Here is a 20,289-nt window from a genome sequence, read left to right on the forward strand (position 1 = left end):
TCTCAGTCTGCTCCTCTGTGGACAGGGCGCAATGACAGAGCGAGAGATGCCACCACAGCGAGGATATGATACATAATATTACACATAAGAAGCCTGGGCGCCTGGGCTCGGGCAGGCACAGAGATTATTCCATGTCTGTCTCCCAGGCTCCTCTGCAGAATGGGGTCATGAGAGCCCCTGCCTCCCAGAGGTGCTGGGGGCAGAAGAAACAGGTACATCTAGCTGCTTGGAACAGCACTGGGCAGTGATATGCACACTTGTCATTGTCGCCATGGGGCCTGGAGACACTGCAAAAGGAAGGCACCGTGTGGCAACCTCCCTGGGGAAGCTGGGAGCCCATCCACACACGTCTGATCTTAAATAGGCCAACGGCTACAGCCACGGGGCTTCCACACCAGCCGGGCTTACAGGTGCCCCCACACCTGTCCCATGAGATCGGTGGCACCTGAGTCTCATTTTCAGAGGAAAACACTGTGGCCTAGAGAGACCGGCAGTCACGCAGCTGGTCCATGGGGGAGGTGTCCGGAGGTCCCAGCCCCCATGTGCAATCTTAGAGCTGAGCCCCCGGCCTGCAAGTGGCAGAAAGGGACGTTCAGGGGACACTGCTGAGGGGTGTTCTGAGGTCAGCCCAGGGGCCTCAACTCAGTCTTAGCCAACACTGCCCCGCCCCTGCCCAGAGCATTCAACCTAGCTCCGCACAGGCCAGGACTTCCCTCTGCGATTCCCAAGCCTGGCTGAATGCCTCCCATGATAGGGAGCTCGGCCCCACACCTGGTAGAATGCTGCAGCACTGAGGCGGGGAAAACCTCCCTCCTGAATGAAGCCTGGTGGCCTTGGGTCTGTTCGAAGGCCCCCCAGTGGGATCTTAGATCTCTTCCGCTCATTCATTCATACATTCATACATTCATTCATTCATTTAGTCATTCAGTCATTCATGCAGTGAGGCCCTCTCTGACCATCCACCTAGTTGTCTCCCCACCCTTGGGCATGTTTACTTGTGTGCTTATTCCTTTCTGAGATGGTCAGGTTCAGGAGCTGGTCAGCTTTTGTCCGGGTCCTGTTAGAACATCAGCTTCAGTAGCCAGGAAGCATCTCACTCCATTTCCTGGGTCAGAGTCATTGTACAGTGCACATGCCCGAGAAAGCGAGAGAGATGGGCAAAGGAGAGGAAGGAATAGAGAGAGGGAGACAGAAGAGAAGGGCGAGGCGGTAATGAGGACTTGGTGCTTTGGGTTGGGGAAGTGGGGAGTGAGGACAGGCTAGAAAAGGCGGCCAGGCCTTGGAAACGGAGTGAGCAGGTGGGTGGGGTGGAAATGGGGCTTTTGTGTTGAACCCTGTGATCAGATCCCTCCTGGGTTCAGGCTGAGGGGTGAAGGGCTGTAAAGGGACCGCACACAGGGGCTCACGCTGGACACACGCAGTGCCCTGGAGGGAGGCTACACCCACTAGAGGGGCTTTTCTTGAATCCCACAAAGATGGCTGAGGCCAGTGGGGGCCTTGGGTGAGCTCTGGGTGAAGGAGGGGTGTGGGGCCACTGGGCTATCGGCTTCTGGAGTGGTCTGTCTGTGGGTTACAGGTCAGCAAGGACTGGACCCTGTTAATGGGGGAAGCTAATCTGGAGGGAGGGGCGGGGCACACAAAGCATGGGTCCTCGGAGCTGGGGCCTCGGCCCTCACCGCCCCCATCTTCCCTCTGCTGTCAGACCCACAGCTGTCCTTCACGCAGGGCATTAGCCTCGGCCCCACGGGGCTGGCGAGGGATCGAGGCCCTGCACTGAGGGGGACTGTGCCTGGGTCGAAGTGTGAGCACTGACACAGGTGGGAACTTCTCCTCCTCCCCCAACTCACAGGAGTCCCCAGTCCCTTTCGTCCCTGAGCAGGAAGCAGCTTGGAGCTGGGCCCCTCCCTCAGCGGCAGGTGGGTGGCCCCTCATCAGCCTGATGTGGAAAGTGAAATAACTTCTCCCAATTACCCTTGAATCTGGAAACTTTTTGTGCCTCTGACATTTCCTCCAGTCTAGGAATTAATCAGCCCCTTGGCCATCCCTGCGCTGGGGCCGGGACGTGGGGGCACCAGGGGCAGTTGTGCCCCAGAAAATTATTTCTCATTGCCAATTATTGCCCATTAGAGCTAATGGTCGCACTTAATCACCACACACTTATCTGGGGTTTTTTAAGCCACTGGAACCGGTCCCCTCTACTCCTCCCCCCACTGTGCTCTCTTGAGCAAAGCTCAAGCCATTGCCAGAAATATATTTTTTTAAACCAAATCCCACATCTGATACCGTTTTGTTTGAAAAATGAGCTGCCCTCCCCTTTCTCGTGTCTGCTGGTCACGCAGCCAGTGAAGTTTGGGGACAGAGATGGGACCTCCACAGGGCTTATTCCTAGGCCTGGGGGAGGTGGGAGCCCCCTCCCCCACAACCCTGCAAAGGGGAGGAGACTTAGCCCCAGTTACAGATGAGGAACTGAGGTTGGGGTGTGTGTGTGTGGCGGGGGAGGGGGGGGGGTGCAGAAGGTCACACTGAGAATGGTAGCAGAGCAAGGACAGAGCCCAGGCACTCGGGAGTCAGGCCCAATGGGTGCTAGAGGGCAGTCGCAGGAGACTTCTAACCCTTGGGTTTGAGACAAGGCAAATCAGATGGGGGGGCTCTCCCACAGCTGCCCTGCCAGGCTGGGCCATCAGACCAGGATTAAAACATTGTTCAGGTGTTCATCTGAGTAGTGAAAGGCCTCAGATGGCACCAGGAGTGCAGCTGCCCCACTGCACAGACAAGACACCTGGCCCACGGGGTAGTTGACCCCTCTGGGCTGAAGCTCTTGGGCAGAATCCACTCCATGACCTCTTTCCAGGGAAGTGACAGGGCCTCTCTGAGCCAGGGTTTCCCAATCTGAAAGCGGGGCTCTGGTTCTCCAGAGGGCAGGGCCACTCTGATGAACGAGGTATTGAGTCCAACTTCAATGTGGGCTGGCGGTTCTGTCCCCAGGTGAGACGACCTTCCGGGGAGAGGGTGTCTGGGAGGCAGGTACCGGGGCTGAGACCACCCTGCCCAGCCAGCTGGCTTGTTCTGTGGACCTTCTGTCCAAACCAATAACCTCAGGCAAATCCTTAGGGTCTGCAGAGGTGCATCCACGTGTTACAGAGTTCTCAAAGACTGCCTCTGCTCTGGGCGCACTGGGAAGCACAGACACGCCACTCCCTGCTTCTGTGGGACTTGGGAATGGAAAAAAAAGGGACAGATAAACAAGTAAACAGAGTAAGAAACCAGGTCATTCCAGAGCATCCTGTGAAAACCATGATGGGGTGATGTGAGGGAACGCAATGTGGTGCATGTACCTATATGTCAGATTTTTGTGGTAAAATTGGTACAAAAGTTTACATATATTTCAGATGTACAATATTATAATTCCACTAGCGGCCAGGTGCACAAAATTCGTGCATGTGTAGGGTCCCTAGGCCTGGCCTGCAATCAGGGCCAATCAGGTTCCCTGCCTCCTGGCCTTCCCACCTCCTCCTTCCCTCGCTCCCTCATCGCCCAATGCCACTACTGGTCACCCACCACGTTCTGTGCTGCCCCCTGGTGGTCAGCACACATCATAGTGAGCGATTGAACTCCTGAGAGGACAATTTGCATATTAGCCTTTTATTATATAGGACTAGTTGCCTGTTGCCCAGTGCACAAAATTTGTGCATGGGTGGGGTGAGTGTCCCTCAGCCCGGCCTGCACCCTCTCCAATCTGGGATCCCTCTCACAATATGGGACCACTGGCTCCTAACTGCTCACCTGCCTGCCTGCCTGATCGCCCCTAACCACTCTGTCTGCCATCCTGATCAACCCCAACTGGCCCCCCCTTCCGGCCTGATCACCCCTAACTGCCCCACCCCTGCCGGCCTGATCGCTCCCAACCGCTCCCCTGCACCAGCCTACTTGCCCCCAAATGCCCCCCTTGCCAGCCAGCTTGCCCCCAACTGCCCCCCCGCCAGCCTTCTCCTCACTTGCCAACCCTTGCCAACCCTTGCTCACCCCCAACTGCCCTCCCCTGCCAGCCTGATCATCCCTAACCACCTCTACCTCGACCCCACCACCATGGCTTTGTCCAGAAGGTCTCCTGGTCTAATTAGCATATTACTCTTTTATTAGTATAGATATTTGTATATACTACATAGAGTTCACCACTATAAGTTTAGTTACCATCCATCACAATACAATTGATCCCCTTTACCCATTTCACATTCTCCACAACTCCCTTACACCTTGATAACCACAAATCTGTTCATCTGTTCTATGAGTTTTTGTTTTGTTTTGTTTATTTGTTTTGTTTTATATTTCACATATAGAAGAAATCATATGGTATTGGTCTTTCTCCATCTGACTTATTTCACTTAGCATAATACCCTCAAAGCCCATTCGTGTTATCACAGATGGCAACATTTCATTCCTTTTACTTGCTGCGTAATATTCATGTATGTATTCATGTATATAATACTCATTTATATATCACATCTTCTTTATCTGCTCATCTATTAATATACACCTAGGTTTCTCCCATATCTTGGTTATTGTAAATAATACTTCAATGAACATGGAGGTACATACATATTTTTGAATTCGTGCTTTTGTATTCTTCAAATAAATATCCAGAAGTGAGATAGCTGGGTCATATGTTAGTCCTATTCTTAATTATTTGAGAAATCTCCATACTGTTTTCCATAGTGGCTGCACCATTTTACTTTCCTACCAGTAGTGCATTTCCTCCACATCCTCACCAACACTTATTATTTCTTGTCTTTTTGATAATAGCCACTTGGTAAGGAGATATCTATTATAGTTTTGATTTGCATTTCCCTAATTAGTGGCATTGAACATCTTTTCATGTCTGTTGGCCATCTGTATGTCCTTGGAAAATGTCTATTCAGATCCTCTGCTCATTTTTTTTGGATTGTTTTTATGTTGTTGAGTTGTGTGATTTTGTTATATATTTTAGATATTAATCCTTTATTGGATATATAATTTGCAAATTTCTTCTATTTGGTAGGTTGTCTTTTCATTTTGTTGATGGTTTTTTCACTTTGCAGAAGCTTTTTAGTTTGATGTAGTACCATTTTTTTTTAATTTTTGCTTTTGTTTCCCTTGCCTTTGAAATCATATATTAAAAAAAAACAACAAAAAAACAGCCCTAACCGGTTTGCTCAGTGGATAGAGCATCGGCCTGTGGACTGAAGGGTCCCAGGTTTTATTCTGGTCAAGGGCATGTACCTTGGTTGTGGGCACATCCCCAGTAGGGGGCATGCAGGAGGCAGCTGATTGATGTTTCTCTCTCATCGATGTTTCTAACTATTCCTCTCCCTTCCTCTCTGTAAAATCAATAATATATATTTTTAAAAAACATTGCTAAGAAAAACATTAAGACTGATGTCAAGTAACTTACCACCTATATTTTCAGGAACTTTATGGTTTGAAGTCTTACATTCAAGTCTCTTAAATCCATTTTGACTTAGTTTTTGTGTATGGTATAAGATAGTGGTCTGGTTTTATTCTTTTCCATGTGCCTATTTAGTTTCCCCAACACCATTTGTTGAAGAGACTGTCCTTCTCCCATTGGATGCTGTTGGCTCATTTGTCATAAATTCATTGTTTATATATGTGCAGGTTTATTTAGGGGCTCTCTATTATGTTTCATTGTTCTGTGTGCCTGTTTTAAGGCCAGCACCATACTGTTCTGATAATTATAGCTTTGTAGTATAATTTGAAGTTGGGAAGTATGATACCATTAGTTTTGTTCTTCTTTCTAAAGATTGTTTTGGCTATTTAGAGTCTTTTGTGGTTCCATACAAATTTTAGAATTATTTGTTCTAGTTCTGTGAAAAGTGTAATTAAAAGTTTAATAGGAATTGCATTAAGTCTGTAGATTGCTTTGTAGTATGGACATTTTAATATTAAGTATTTCGATGCATGAGCATAGTATTTGCATCTTTAATTTCTTTCAACAATGTCTTCTAGTTTTCAGTGTATAGGTCTTTTCACCTCCTTGGTTAAATTTATTCCTAGGTATTTTATTCTTTTTGATGCAATTGTAAATGGGGTTATGTTCTTAATTTCTCTTTATGGTAGTTTGATGTTCATATGTCAAAGTACTACAGTTTTCTGTATATTAATTTTATATTCTGTAAGTTTACTGAATTCATTTATTAGGTAAAACAGTTGTGTGTTGTGTGTGTGTGTGTGTGTAGGCTTTAGGGTTTTCTGCATGTAGTATCATATCAGCTGCAAATAGTGACAGTTTTACTTCTTTGTTTCCAATTTGGATTTTGTTTCTTTTTCTTGCCTTATTGCTGCAGCTAGGACTTCCAATACTATGTTGAATAAGAGTAGTGAAAGTGTGTGTCCTTGTGTTGTCCCAGATCATAAAGGAAAAGCCTTAAGCTTTTCACCATTGAATATGATGTTAGCTGTGTGTTTGTCAGATGTGGCTTTTTTATGTTGTGGTACTTTCCTCTATACCAACTTTTTGTTGAGAGTTTTTAATCATATATGTGTTGGATTTTTGGCATATGATTTTTCTACATTTATTGAGATGATCATATGATTTTTATTCTTCATTTTGTTGATGTGAGCTATCACAATGATTGATTTACAAATGTTGAACCATTATTTTATCCCTGAGATAAATCTCACTAAATCATGGTGTCTGATCCTTTTAATATTTTGTTGAATTTTGTTTGCTAATATTTTGTCAATTCTCCCCCCCACCCCATCTATGTTCATCAGGGATATCTGCCTATAATTTTCTTTTTATGGGGTATCCTTTTCTGGTTTTGGTATCAAGGTAATGCTGGTTTCATAAAATAAGTTCAGAAGCATTCTCTCTCATTCAATGTTTTGGAAGAGTTTGAGAAGGCTAGGTATTAAATCTTCTTGGAATATTTGATAGAATTCACCAGTGAAACCATCTCATTCTAGATGTTTGTTTGCTGAGAGTTTTTTTTTAATTACTGGTTCAATCTTCTTACTAGTAATTGATCTACTCAGCTTTACTACTATTCTTCATGGTTCAGCCTTAGAAGACTTTACATTTTTAGGAATTTCTCCATTTCTTCTAAGCTTCTCAATTTGTTGATGTATAATTATTCATAATAGTCTTTTATCTTTTTTTGTATTTCTGTGGTATCAGTTGTAATGTCACCTTCTTCATTTCTGGTTTTATTTATTTGGACCCTCTCTCTTTTTTTCTTGGGAAGTTCAGCTACAGATTTATCTATTTTGTTTATAAAGAATCAGCTCTTTGTTTCATTGATCTTTTCTGTTGTTGTGTTTTTTTGTTTGTTGTTGTGTGTGTGTGTTTTTTAGTCTCTATTTTACTTATTTCTGCTCTGATGTTTATTTTCTTCATTCTGCTAACTTGGGCTTAATTTGTTCTTCTTGTTATAGTTCCTTTAGATGTAACGTTAAATTGTTTATTTGAAAATTTTCTTGTTTCCTGAGGTAGGTCTGTATCTTTATGAACATTCCTCTTAGAACTGCTTTTGCTACATCCCATAGATTTTGGAATCTTGTATTTTCATTTTCATTTGTCTCAAGGTATTTTTTTTATTTTGTCTTCAATTTCCTCATTGACCAATTGGTTGTTCATAAAATGTTGTTTAGCCTCCACATATTTAGGATTTTTCTAGTTTTCTTTTTGTGATTGATTCCAATTTCAAACCATTGTGGTCTAAGAAGATATTTAATATGATTTTAATCTTCTTAAATTTATTGAAACTTGTTTGGTGGTCTATCCTAGAGAATGTTTGATGTGCACTTGAGAAGAATGTGTATTCTGCTGCTTTTGAATGGAATGTTATGTATATATCTATTAGCTTCATATGCTCTAATGTGTAATTTAAGATCATTGTTTGCTCATTGATTTTCTGTCTGGATGATTTATTCATTGATATAGGTGGAGTGTTAAAGTCCTCTATTGTATTAAAGTCCAGTATTATTGTATTGCTGTTAGTTTTTCTCTTTTTATTTTATTCATCCCTTAACAAATTATTGTAGTTTTAGTTAAGTTTACTACTTTTGTCTTCTAACCTTTATACTAGTTTATAAGTGATAAAGCCACTGCCTTTACTATATATTTTTCTTGTAGTGAGATTTTAACATTCATATGTTTTCTTCTTATTAATTATCTTATTAATTAGTGCCATTTCTTTTCAGGTTAAAGAAGTTTCTTTCACATTTCTTGTATGATCAGTTTAGTGGTGATGTTCTTCTTTAGCCTTTGCTTGTCTGGAAAACTATCTCTCATTCAAATCTGAATGATAATCTTACTGGATAGAGTACTCATGTTTAGAATTTTTTTCCTCATTTAGCATTTTAAGTATATCATGTCACTCCTTTCTGGTTACAAAGTTTTTGCTGAAAAATCTGCTGATAGCTTTATGGATTTCCCTTCTATGTCACAATTTGTTTTTCTCTTGATGCTTTTAATAGTCTCTATTTTTTACTTTTAACATTTTAATTATAATGTGACTTGATGTGGCTCTTTTTGGGTTTATCTTATTTGGAACTCTCTGGGCTTCCAGAACCCAGGTGTCTGTTTCCTTCCTCAGGTTAGGAAAGTTTTCAGCCATTACTTTTTTGATAAATGTTCTGCCCCATTCTCTCTCGATCCTTTTTCTGGGACCTATGATGACAATGTTATTCCACTTGATGGCCCATAGGCCCCTGAAGCTACTTTCACTTCTTTTATTATTATTTTTATTTAAAAATATTTTTGTTGATTTTTAGAGAAAGAGGGAGAAAGAGAAACATCAATTGGCTGCCTCCTACACACCCCCTATTGGGGACTGAGCCTGCAAGCTGGGCATGTGCCCTGGCCAGGAATTGAATCAGCAACCTTTTGGTGCACTAGATAAAGACCAGAAGTGACATATTGGCCTGACATTTAATAGGTTGTTGCATTGGCAGGACTTTCTGCCCCAAAGTGGCCACAGTGAGGGGGATGAGTGTGTGTGAGAGGAGAACTGCCTGGAGCCCAGACCTGGAGAGAGACAGGAATGTGCCCACAGGAAGCAGCCAAGGTGAGGAGGGGGTGGAGACTCCAACCCCTGGAGAGCGGGGACTGCCAGATCCACAGAACAGGTGGGGAGAGATGAACTCACTGTCCCCAAGCCTCTGCAGGGCTGGTCCTGGGGCAAGGGGTGCTGACTGGAGACCTAGGAGACCAAGGGGTGCTGACTGGAGAGCAGAGCAGGGGAGTGGGAGGGACCGGACAGCCCTGGGGCAAGGGGTGCTGACTGGAGACCTAGGGTCTGGAGAGCAGAGCAGGGGAGTGGGAGGGACCGGACAGGGACAGGGATGGAAAGGGAAAGGTGCAGAGACCAGAAGTAAAGAGACAAGGATAGAGAGGGCTGTCTAACAGGTGGTGACACTCGAGGTATGCAAGCAGGGGCAGGCGCCCAACTTCTAGGGTAGCTGTAAAGTGCATTCTGAATGCTAAGGCCCTTCTGCTCCCCAGAGCCTAGATTTCTGGATGGGCATGATGTAGGACAGCCAGGCCCGGGGAGAGGGTGTGTTTGGAGGAAGTCGGTGGTGTAGAGGGTAACAAAACTGGTGCCTGTGGGTGTCTGAACCCCACCTCTGCCTGCAGCCAGGGTCAGGCCCTCAGATCCTCTTCCCAGTTCGTCAGAGATCCCAAGGCAGGATGTGGCAGTGACAATGTGAGCAGAGCGACAAACCGCTGAAACGGTCCATTCTCCGTCACAGTGTTCCCTAGTGACTGGCTCGCGAAGTCAGACTTGGCACCACCAACGGGCTGGTGTGCAGCTTCAGTGAGCATGTGCCCACTGCCTGGCCTCTGCAGAGCTCCAGGTGAGTTTGTGGTCAGTCTCTCAGCCCTGATGATAAATCACAAGATGCAGGGAGGAGGAACTCGCTGGTTGTCTGTGGTCAGGCCCACGGGTTTAAGAGGAATAGCTGTGTTTGAGTCATTCAGGAGGTTCCTGGAGGAATCAGAAGACATGGCTGTTCTAGATCCAGACTCCTGAGTGGCCTGGCTCGCGTGTGTGCTGGCTGCCCCATCTCTCCCTGTTGTCCCCAGTGCAGGCCCCTAGCCAGCTGTTTCCCACCAGGCTGGGGCCGGTGTTCCCTCTGTGGTCAAAGAGAACCCAGAAGACAACCCTACTGCCTGTCCTCCGCAGTAGGGGAGTGAGCGGATTGTTGGTGGCATTCTGGGAACTTGGAGGGTCTACTGTGTAAGTGGGACTGAGCTGGAGACCCCCTTCATGGACCTGGAAGCTCTGGCTTCACAACCCGCTCCCAGGACTCAGGACTGGTCCAGCAGGACAGCTCTTTCTCACCCAGATTCCTCCTGCTAAAGACCCTGGTGTCTCTTGGGCCTGCTGGATGTGGCACCTCTGCAGGGAGCAACCCATCCATCAAGGAGTCATCATCAGTCAGGCACAACCCGCACCCCACCCAGGGGGGCCAAAGCAACATCAATACGGGCCACAGAAGAGAGCCAGTCATGGCCCCGGGCGTGATGGATGGGTGTCACCCTGCACTGTAAGTCCATGTTTATGGGACACCCAAACAGCCAGTCAATCCCCCGGGACCATCACTCACCCAGGCTACTAGGGGTCCTAGACAGGCTCTCAGGTGGTTTTGCTGCTTTCACTCAGGCAGCACTTAGAGTTTTAGCCTGTCAGGCCTAGGGGTCCCATTCAGCTGCCAGCATGTGACAGATGGGACAGGCAGCCTGACAAGAACACACAGCTTTGAGAATCACTGGCTGCAAGTCCAACCAGGGATCTTCGAGCTCAGCCACCCCGAGTAACCACTGGGCTTTCTGCTTATCCCTAAAGACTTGGTAACCAGGTCCTGCACACACAGACTGAGGGCTCTCCCCAGAGACAAACCTGGTGTGTTGTTTAACTCATGTTCTCCTGTTGTCATGGTCTACTCCGGCCAGGGAAGCTCAATGCCTGCTTTAAGGAAGTAAACTCCCTCCTTCCTTCCCTCTCTTTCTTTCTTTCTTCTTTTCTCCTTCCTTTCTTCCTTCCCTCTCTTTCTCCTTCCTTTCTTCCTTCTTTCCTTCCCTCTCTCCTTTTCCTTTTCCCTCCTTTCTTCAACAGATGAGGCTGTTTGGTTTAAGAAACAGAAAATATGGAAAATTCAGCCCTCAGTCATTGTCTGCTCCTCAAATGAACCCGAGCAGTCAGTAGATCGAGGTTTCTGAGGAAGAAGGCTGATGGGTTAAGAAGTCACTCCGCTCGATAGCAGACCTTGGTTTTGCTGGCAGGAACAGAAAGGGTTGTGGAAAGAACATGGGCTCACCTCACTCTGTTCCTCTGAGTAGACAACTTCTCCTCTCATGAGCCTCAGTTTCTCCCTGTGAAGCGGGGTCACTAACACACTCATGTAGGGCTGTGGTGGGGAGGGGATAATGGGTATGATACTGTGTTCCTCAAAGCGAGGCATCTCCAAAAACCCAGGTGTATTGTGACTGATGGAGAAAAGAACACCTGGCCTCACCTATGATCTTCACGAAGTTCCACTCACAGGGAGAAGGCAGGAAAAGGGAACTGTTCCAAAAGCCAGTGTACAGAACCACGTATGCAACTCAAAATGGATTAAGGACCCACGTGTAAGAGACAAAACTATAAAGCCCTTAAAGGAAAATGTAGGAGCAAGTCTTTGTGACCTGGGATATAACACAGACAACAAAAGAAAAAACAGCTGAACTAGACTTTATTGAGATCAAAGACCTTTGTGCTTCAAAGGACCTCATCAAGAAAGTAAAAAAAAACAACCACAGAATGGGAGAAAATATATGCAAATCATGTATCTGATAGGGGCCTTACATCCAGAATACACAAAGGACTCTTACAACTACTAGTAAAATGGAAAGGCAAAACGTCATTAGTCATGAGGGACATGCAAATCAAAGCCACAGTGAGACCACTTCACGCCTACAAGGATGACTACACTCAAAAGGACAGATAATGTCAAGTGTTGGCGAGGATATAGAGACACTGGAACTCTCATACACTGCTGGTGGGATAGAAAGCAGTGAAGTTGCTGTGGCAAACACTCTGGTGGTTCCTCACAGTGTTAAACATACAGTTACTACATATCCCAGCAGTTCACACCCACGCATATGCCCGAGGGAATTGGAAACATATGTCGCACAAAAACTTGTACATAAATGTTCACAGCAGCATTATCCATAACAGCTCCAAAGTGGAAACCACCCACATGCCCATCACTAATAAACACATCTGATCTATCCATAAAATGGAATATTATTCAGTCATAAGAGGGAATGAAGCACTAATTCATGGATAAACATTATGTGGAGAGAAAAAAGCCAGTCGCAAAAGACCATATATTGTATGATTGCACTTATATGAAATGTTCAGAATAGGAAAAGCCGTAGAGACAGGAAGGAGATTAGTGATTGCCAGGGACTGAGGTGGGGGTGGGGGGTGGAGGGGATAAATTGTGAGTAACTGTTAAGGGGTATGGGGTTTCCTTTCAGGGTGATAATGATGTTCCAGAATCAGTGGTGATGGTTGCATACGTCTAAATATTAAAAACTACTGTATTGGATACTTAAAAGGGGTGAATTTTATGGCATAAATTATATCTCAATACAGCTGTTATATAAAAATAGTAATTATTTGAGTTGGCATCAACTGATGTCTCAAAGCTGTTCCTGCCTTTCCCATTCTGGCCCCAAGTTTCCATCAGGGAGGTGATGGGTCAACAGATTTCATGGGGGAGTAGGGACTCCTCTGCCATTTGGCTCTAAATCTCCTTCAAAACCCTACAATCTTCAGGAATAATTGACTGCTTGGAATTCTGTAGCGGAGAGACCAGCACACCTGCGGTTAATAAATAAAGGGGAAAATTGTCCATCAGACCTGGGATGATAAGTGGGCTTAGCATGTTTAACTATTTGCAACTGAGACTTTAAAAGCAGTGGAATCAGCCCCCCAAGCACTCATTTCCTTTAGCAAAGTAACCCCCCTCTTGGGAATGTTTCTTCTGCAGAAATTATTTAAAAAGCAAAACGCTTTGTGCATGTGGGTGCTTCTAGCAACTGTTTCATCCAGTGACCTGTCTCAAGGCTGGAGGGACAGCAGGCCTTTCCCTGGGTTACAAATGGAGGGTGAGGTGTAGAACGAGGCAACGGAGGCCCAACCGTCCGTGGGTGAGTGACTTTGTGGGGTATGACTGTGGTTTCATGACATTCCCATGCTATGCTCACATCTTTATATCAAACAAGCACCCTCCAAAGTCAGAGGATGTCCACAGGTCAGGTGGATGGTGCAGAGCCTGAACCTAAGGTCAGGACAGCCCATCAAGTGGGCAGTGCGTGGGGCCTGCTGGTGGGGCGGGTGTACGCATGCTCACTGCATGGCTTTCCAGCGGGCAGAGGGCAGCAGGGCCGGGGAGAAATATGCATCTCAGATCACAGAAGAGGTGGAACCGGGTAGCAGGCAACTCCTTGTGCATTGAGAAGAGGGGGTCTCTAATGCAGAGGTCTGGTTGTGCAGGTGTTGGGGGAGGCACTGGTGCCTGCGGGAAGCCCCCCTCCCGTGGCCCCGGCACCTGCAGGATGGTGCTGACAGAGATGGGAGGGGACTGCTCCTTCCCTGTCAGCCTCCATCTCCCACCAGAACCCCTCACCCCCAGGTAGTTCTCTGGAATTCCAAGTGAGGCAGGGGAGGGTGAGGGAGGGAAGGTGGGGTCAGTGCCCACACCAGCACAAAGGTGGGGGCCAGGCCTTCTGCTGGGTTGCTGGGCAAAACAGGACCCCGAACCAGTGTAGGCCCAGGCCTGCTGGCCGATCGCATACACGTCACCTTCAGGCTGGGCTCAGGTCACCGCGGCTGTGCCACGCCTGCTTTTCCATCCATGGATTTGCTTCCTTTTCCTGAAATTAATTTACTTCAAAGGAGACTTACCACCACCACCACAAAAACCATACATGGACCATACCTGGGAAAACAGAGACAATAGGGGCTGAGCAGTAATATTAAACTCTAACCAGACCTGCCCCCTTCTACAGCTCAGAGCCTGGGTGGACAGGGACTTGCTCCGAGAGCCAGCAGAGGTTCCTAGGGACTAAAAGGGGGGGGGTGCTGCCCCCTAGTCCCCCTAGCACGCCCATACCTGAACTGATGTGCTGTGCCGAGACCTGCCCAGGGCCACAGGGCCTGGCCCTGCTAACGCTAGGAGGGAACCACCTGGCCAGGTCTGTGTTCAGTGTGTGGCTCCAGCATCTTCTCCCAGCACAGAGGTGGTCGCTGGAGCTAATTTCTTTGTGTGGGTGTGTGGGTGTGTGTGTGGGGGACTGGCAGCCCCTCTGCTCCCCTTCCTGAGAACGTTCCGGGGACCTCGGGAGGAGAGCCTGGTGCCTGTGACCCGCTCCTCCTGCCTCCGCTAGTGTTTTGTCCTGGAAACTCCTTCCTGTGTGTCTCCACCTCCTGCCCCCTGCAGCTGGGCGAGGGCTGGGGCCGAGAGCCAGAGATCGCACCCAAATGTCAAAGCTTTCCCTAAAGCATCTCCCAGCTGTCAGGGCCCCTCCGAGGGCAGGCGGTCCATTAGTGCAGGCAGGTGATTTGTATTGCTGGCTGCTGCTGTGTAAACACAGGGCTCAGGGAGCTGAAAGGCGGGGAGGGCCGGGGTGCACCTGGCACACCTGAGCCCGAGGCAGGGGCTGGGCCCGTCTGCAGGGACGTGCCGAGACCCGTCTGCCCCCCACGCGCCATTCAGCACCTCAGGTGTCTCGGCCCCCGGGGAGAGACAGAGGTGAAGGTGCACCCACCACGCTCTCACCAGGCACGGGGACCAGCAGGGCCCTGAAGCCATGTGCCTTCCTGCCTCCGGGCCTGGCACCTGGGGGTGCCCTGGCCTCTGTGGGGAGCAGCTCCCTGGGATTCCCGAGCAGCCGCTCTGCCGCCCCCACCCCCACCCAGCACTTACCACAGGGCTCTGATGGTCTGTTTACAAGGCTGTCTTCCGCACCAGACAGAGGGCTCTTGAGGGATTTTAATGACCTCCACCTCCCCTGTCAACGCTAATCAGTGTTTCCTGAGTGAATGGATAAAGGAATAAATGAATTCTTGAGCACCTACCACGTGCCAGGCAGCACGTCGGGGCAGACTGTGGTCTGTGCTGCGGGAAGCCCTGGGGGACATTGCGATCAGGTGGGAAGGGAATTGCTGAGAAAGGGGCTTTGCAGAAAGACCTGGGGAGGCACAGGAGGCAGCTAAGCGGGCAGATGTGTGGGGAAGAGTGCTTCAGGGAACAGCACGTGCAAAGGCCCTGGGGAAAGACCAGCCTGAGTGGGGAGGGAGTTCAAGGAACAGTGAAAGGCTGGTAAGGGTCCAGTAGGGGGTGGAAAGAAGGGAAGAGGTAGAGAGGTTGGGGGTCGGGGTGGAGAGAGAGAAGCATGACAGGTCTGAGAAGTCCTGCAGCCCTGCGGTGGGACTGACTAGCTGACCCCACAACTAGCCCCACGCATCTGCCTTCACTCGCACTGAGGGTGAAAGAGGCAGACCGCGGCCAAGAAGGGAAGGAGAGGGGCAGGCAGTTCTGGCCAAAGATTTATAGAGAAAACCCCCAGGGAAGTGGCCTCTGAGAGAGACTCTCTTCCCTGAGAAGAAGAGGGGACTTGTCCTGGGTGCCACCCCGAGCCTCCCCCACCCCCACTGCACATCCGCCTTGGGCTGCGGCCTGTGTGCATGTGATATCATGAGGTACTGCAGAGCTCCCAGCCCGCACCCAGAGGACGAACAGCTGCATCCCTCAGTCCTGTGAGCGTCCGGCTCCAGCTCATGTCACACACCTCGGACACACATCACCACACCAAGAGAGCCTCCTGGGCCACCGAGCTAGAGCTCCCACCCCCAGTACATGACCTGTATTACCTTCTTCATCTCTCTCTCTCTCTCTCTCTCTCTCTCTCTCTCTCTCTCTCTCTCTCCAAAATGGCTGTTTTGTGTCGATGTTCCTCTTGGCCTTCCTCATGGGAACATTCGCTCAGGACATGGGGTTTGGGCTTGTTTTGTTCACAGGTGTGTCTGCTGCCTGGAGCAGAGCCTGGCTAAGAATACGTGTCCCCAGATATTGTTCAGGACAGGAATGAGCATCCAGCACGTGTCAGCGTCCAGGGCTGCATGGCAGCTGGGGCCTCGCCGTGGCTCTGGCCCCGCTTCCTCCGCCCCCGCTGGAGCACCAGCAGGCTCACACTGTGCGAGCACCTGTGCTATGGGTGACAGAACCGGGCGAGGTGACCTGCTGGAGGATGCACATCGGCGAGTGGAGCTGGACCACAGTTAGACCAGCGACCCCCGAATGCGAAGGCGGGGTGAGTGGGCACCACCATGGCCATCCTCCTCCAACTCCCAGGAGTTGTCCAGGGACTATAGCCAGGGAGAGGGCTGTGGGCCCTCAGCTGGCCCCCCTGCCAGGCCAGAACCAGCACCCCAGCTCCTGATGTATTTTGTGACATCGGTTACCTCCTGGGGTGAAATGAGTAAACTACACAACCTCCCATGCACATCATTTCAAATCTCCCTATTATGCCTCAACTGCAACAGAAGACGTAGATTAACCTGATGGTTTTAAACTCGTGTTTCAACATAAGCACATGCAGGAGGCTTGGCCGCATGGCACACACAGGAGGCACGCAGGTGCATGCATGGTGTAGCAGGTACGAACCAGTGAGCAACGATATTCAATTGTGGACGGTCAACACCATCACTACCGATGTGAACTCTGAAGTGGCAGCCCGGTTACGAACATGCACCTGAGCAATGCAGCCCAGGCGGGCATGCCAGGCAGAGCCAGGCAGCGCTGGGCAGGGCCAGGCGGGCCCTCAGAACCAGGCTCACCCAGGTCTGTTTCATGCAAAGGTGAATAGCGCCTGTGAATGCTTTCCGACATTGCCGTGGCTGTCCCTTGTGTCACTGTGGCATTGCGCTCCTGAAAAAGCCAGAGTATGTCAGAACCTTAAAAGAGATCCTTACATTTTTGTGTAAAACAGAGCCGGCTGGGACACTGAAGAACCCTCATCCGTGAGTATGTGTAGGACCCTGACAAGTGTTCTGGCCTGTAGACCAGGGCTCACCCAGCACTCGGAGTCCTGCACATCACGGCCACACCTCAGATGTCTCCCCCAGGGCCTCCAGCCTGCCCTGCTCTGGACTCCCCCTCCCCCGGACGTGCCCAGCCAGGCTGAGTGGGCAGAGCCCCAGGCCCCACTTCTGTCGCCTGCTCAGTTCGAATGCCCCTGCTCCCAGGAAGCAGGCCTGGCCTAAGGCTGACCCAGGCAGGTGGGAGCCCCTCGTGTCAGGTACATGAACCCCCAGCTAGCCAAGCAGGGCCCCCAGCCGGCCTCTGCCATCACCTCCCAGGCTGGTGTCCCCAGGCCTCCCCACGGCCCAGCGCAGCGAGGGGCTCCCGGGCAGGCTGTGATGGATGGCAGGGGAGGCTCCGTCCCCCTGCCCCCGTCTTACAGACATTCCTCCGGCAGATAAACTGCTTTGAGTGGCCACCCCCACAGGGGCCTGGCGGAGGGGCCCTCTTGAAAGGCAGGAGATGAGGGCCTCTGTATATAATAAAGGTGAAAGAGTGTCATCCAGACATTTTTATGCTTTTCTCGAGGCCCAGCTGCCATGTAGCCGGAAGGACCTGAAGCTTTTAGCAAGTGGCCTGAGGAAGTGGCTGGTTCCAGGCCTGAGAGGGAGCACGGGGTCAGGGCAGGGCCCTTCCAACCCAGTCAGCCTGCGCCCTCCTCTGAAGAAGTTAGGAGGACCCACTCCGACCTTGGACTTGCTAGCCTGGTGCAGGCTGAACCTCTGGGGAGCACGTGGGGAGTGGGGTGGGGCTGACAGCGGGTCAGTAGGAGTCAGGGCACACAGGCTCTCACAGGGCACACGGATCTCACAGGGCACACGGATCTCACAGGGCACACGGATCTCACAGGGCACACGGATCTCACAGGGCACATGTATCTCACAGAACACATGGATCTCATAGGGCACACGGATATCACAGGGCACACGGATCTCATAGGGCACACGGATATCACAGGGCACACGGATCTCATAGGGCACACGGATATCACAGGGCACACGGATCTCATAGGGCACACGGATATCACAGGGCACACGGATCTCATAGGGCACACGGATATCACAGGGCACACGGATCTCATAGGGCACACGGATATCACAGGGCACACGGATCTCATAGGGCACACGGATATCACAGGGCACACGGATCTCATAGGGCACACGGATATCACAGGGCACACGGATCTCATAGGGCACACGGATATCACAGGGCACACGGATCTCATAGGGCACACGGATATCACAGGGCACACGGATCTCATAGGGCACACGGATATCACAGGGCACACGGATCTCATAGGGCACACGGATATCACAGGGCACACGGATCTCATAGGGCACACGGATATCACAGGGCACACGGATCTCATAGGGCACACGGATATCACAGGGCACACGGATCTCATAGGGCACACGGATATCACAGGGCACACGGATCTCATAGGGCACACGGATATCACAGGGCACACGGATCTCATAGGGCACACGGATATCACAGGGCACACGGATCTCATAGGGCACACGGATATCACAGGGCACACGGATCTCATAGGGCACACGGATATCACAGGGCACACGGATCTCATAGGGCACACGGATATCACAGGGCACACGGATCTCATAGGGCACACGGATATCACAGGGCACACGGATCTCATAGGGCACACGGATATCACAGGGCACACGGATCTCATAGGGCACACGGATATCACAGGGCACACGGATCTCATAGGGCACACGGATATCACAGGGCACACGGATCTCACAGGGCACATGGATCTCACAGGGCACATGGATTTCATAGGGCACATGGCTCTCACAGGGCACATGGATATCACAGGGCACATGGATCTCACAGGGCACATGGATCTCACAGAACACACGGATCTCACAGGGCACACGGATCTCACAGGGCACATGGATCTCACAGGGCACACGGATCTCACAGAACACATGGATATCACAGGACACATGGATCTCACAGGGCACATGGATCTCACAGGGCACATGGATCTCATGGGGCACACAGGATCTCACAGGGCACACAGGATCTCACAGGGCACATGAATCTCATGGGGCCTCTGGTCTGAGGAATGCCCAGTTTGTCTTCCGGGTGCCCAGCGAAGCAGCACCACAACCCCCAGTACAAATCTCATGGGGCCTCAGGTCTGAGGAATGCCCAGTTTGTCTTCTGGGTGCCCAGCGAAGCAGCACCACAACCCCCAGTACAGAGACTGGGAGGCGGCGGGCCCTGGCTGTGACTGTAGCTCCTGTGCTGGTTTGAGAGTCTGTGGGAGAAGACAAGCACCGGAGAGGTGCTCACTGACCTTTCTCTCCCGTCTCCCTCCTCGCTCCCTCTCCCATGTCTGCAGTGTCACTAGGACAGAGCCCCCAACTCACAACAGGCTCTGGGCCACCTGAGCGCACACGGCGGGCGTGGGGGAAGCACAGCTGCAGGGGACCCACCCACAAAGGCCCTGGCCACCTGAGTGTGAAGGGGAGGGACTTGCCCACTAGGCTCCAGGCCACTTGTGTGTCCAGGTGAAGGGTGCACAGCATTCAGCTTCACAGGCCAGGTGCCCTCTCTCCAGCCCGAACCCCAGGTCTGTTCAGCCCACCTTCCATCTTGGTTTCTTGGAATCCCCTTAGTATATCAGCCTGTGACCCCGAAGCTCCAGGCAACCCCCAGCCCACCCCAACCGCAAACATAAGGGTCAGGCCACATGCAACAGGGTGAGGCGTGAGGTGAGTGGACCCACGAGGGCATCTCCAGGCCTGGTGCTGCTGGAGGCCCTGCAGGGAAAGCCTAAGGCCTGTGGACCCACAGACCTACAACAGTAGGATCAATATTCCCATTTCTCTTGAGGGACAAACTGACCCATAGAAAGTGAACAGAGCTGATCAAGGTGGCAAATGGACAGGATTTGGGATTCGAACCTGGAGCATGTGGCTCCAGGTACAGAATTCGTTGTCACCCGGTGCCTGCCCCTTCGCCTGCAAAAGGAGGACTAAAGAAGCCCCCCGGAAAAGACTATCAGAGTGATCTAGTATTTGATCAGTAGCACTGAGCTGCCCCTCTCGATGCCAGGCAGGGCCCACATGGAGCTCAGAGTTTTCCGGAAAAGCAGATGAAGAGAGATGGGTTAAGAGCCCCTGTGGA

The sequence above is a fragment of the Myotis brandtii genome, unplaced genomic scaffold (genome assembly GCF_000412655.1).
Source record: "Myotis brandtii unplaced genomic scaffold, ASM41265v1 scaffold1260, whole genome shotgun sequence".
NCBI classification, from domain to species: domain Eukaryota; kingdom Metazoa; phylum Chordata; class Mammalia; order Chiroptera; family Vespertilionidae; genus Myotis; species Myotis brandtii.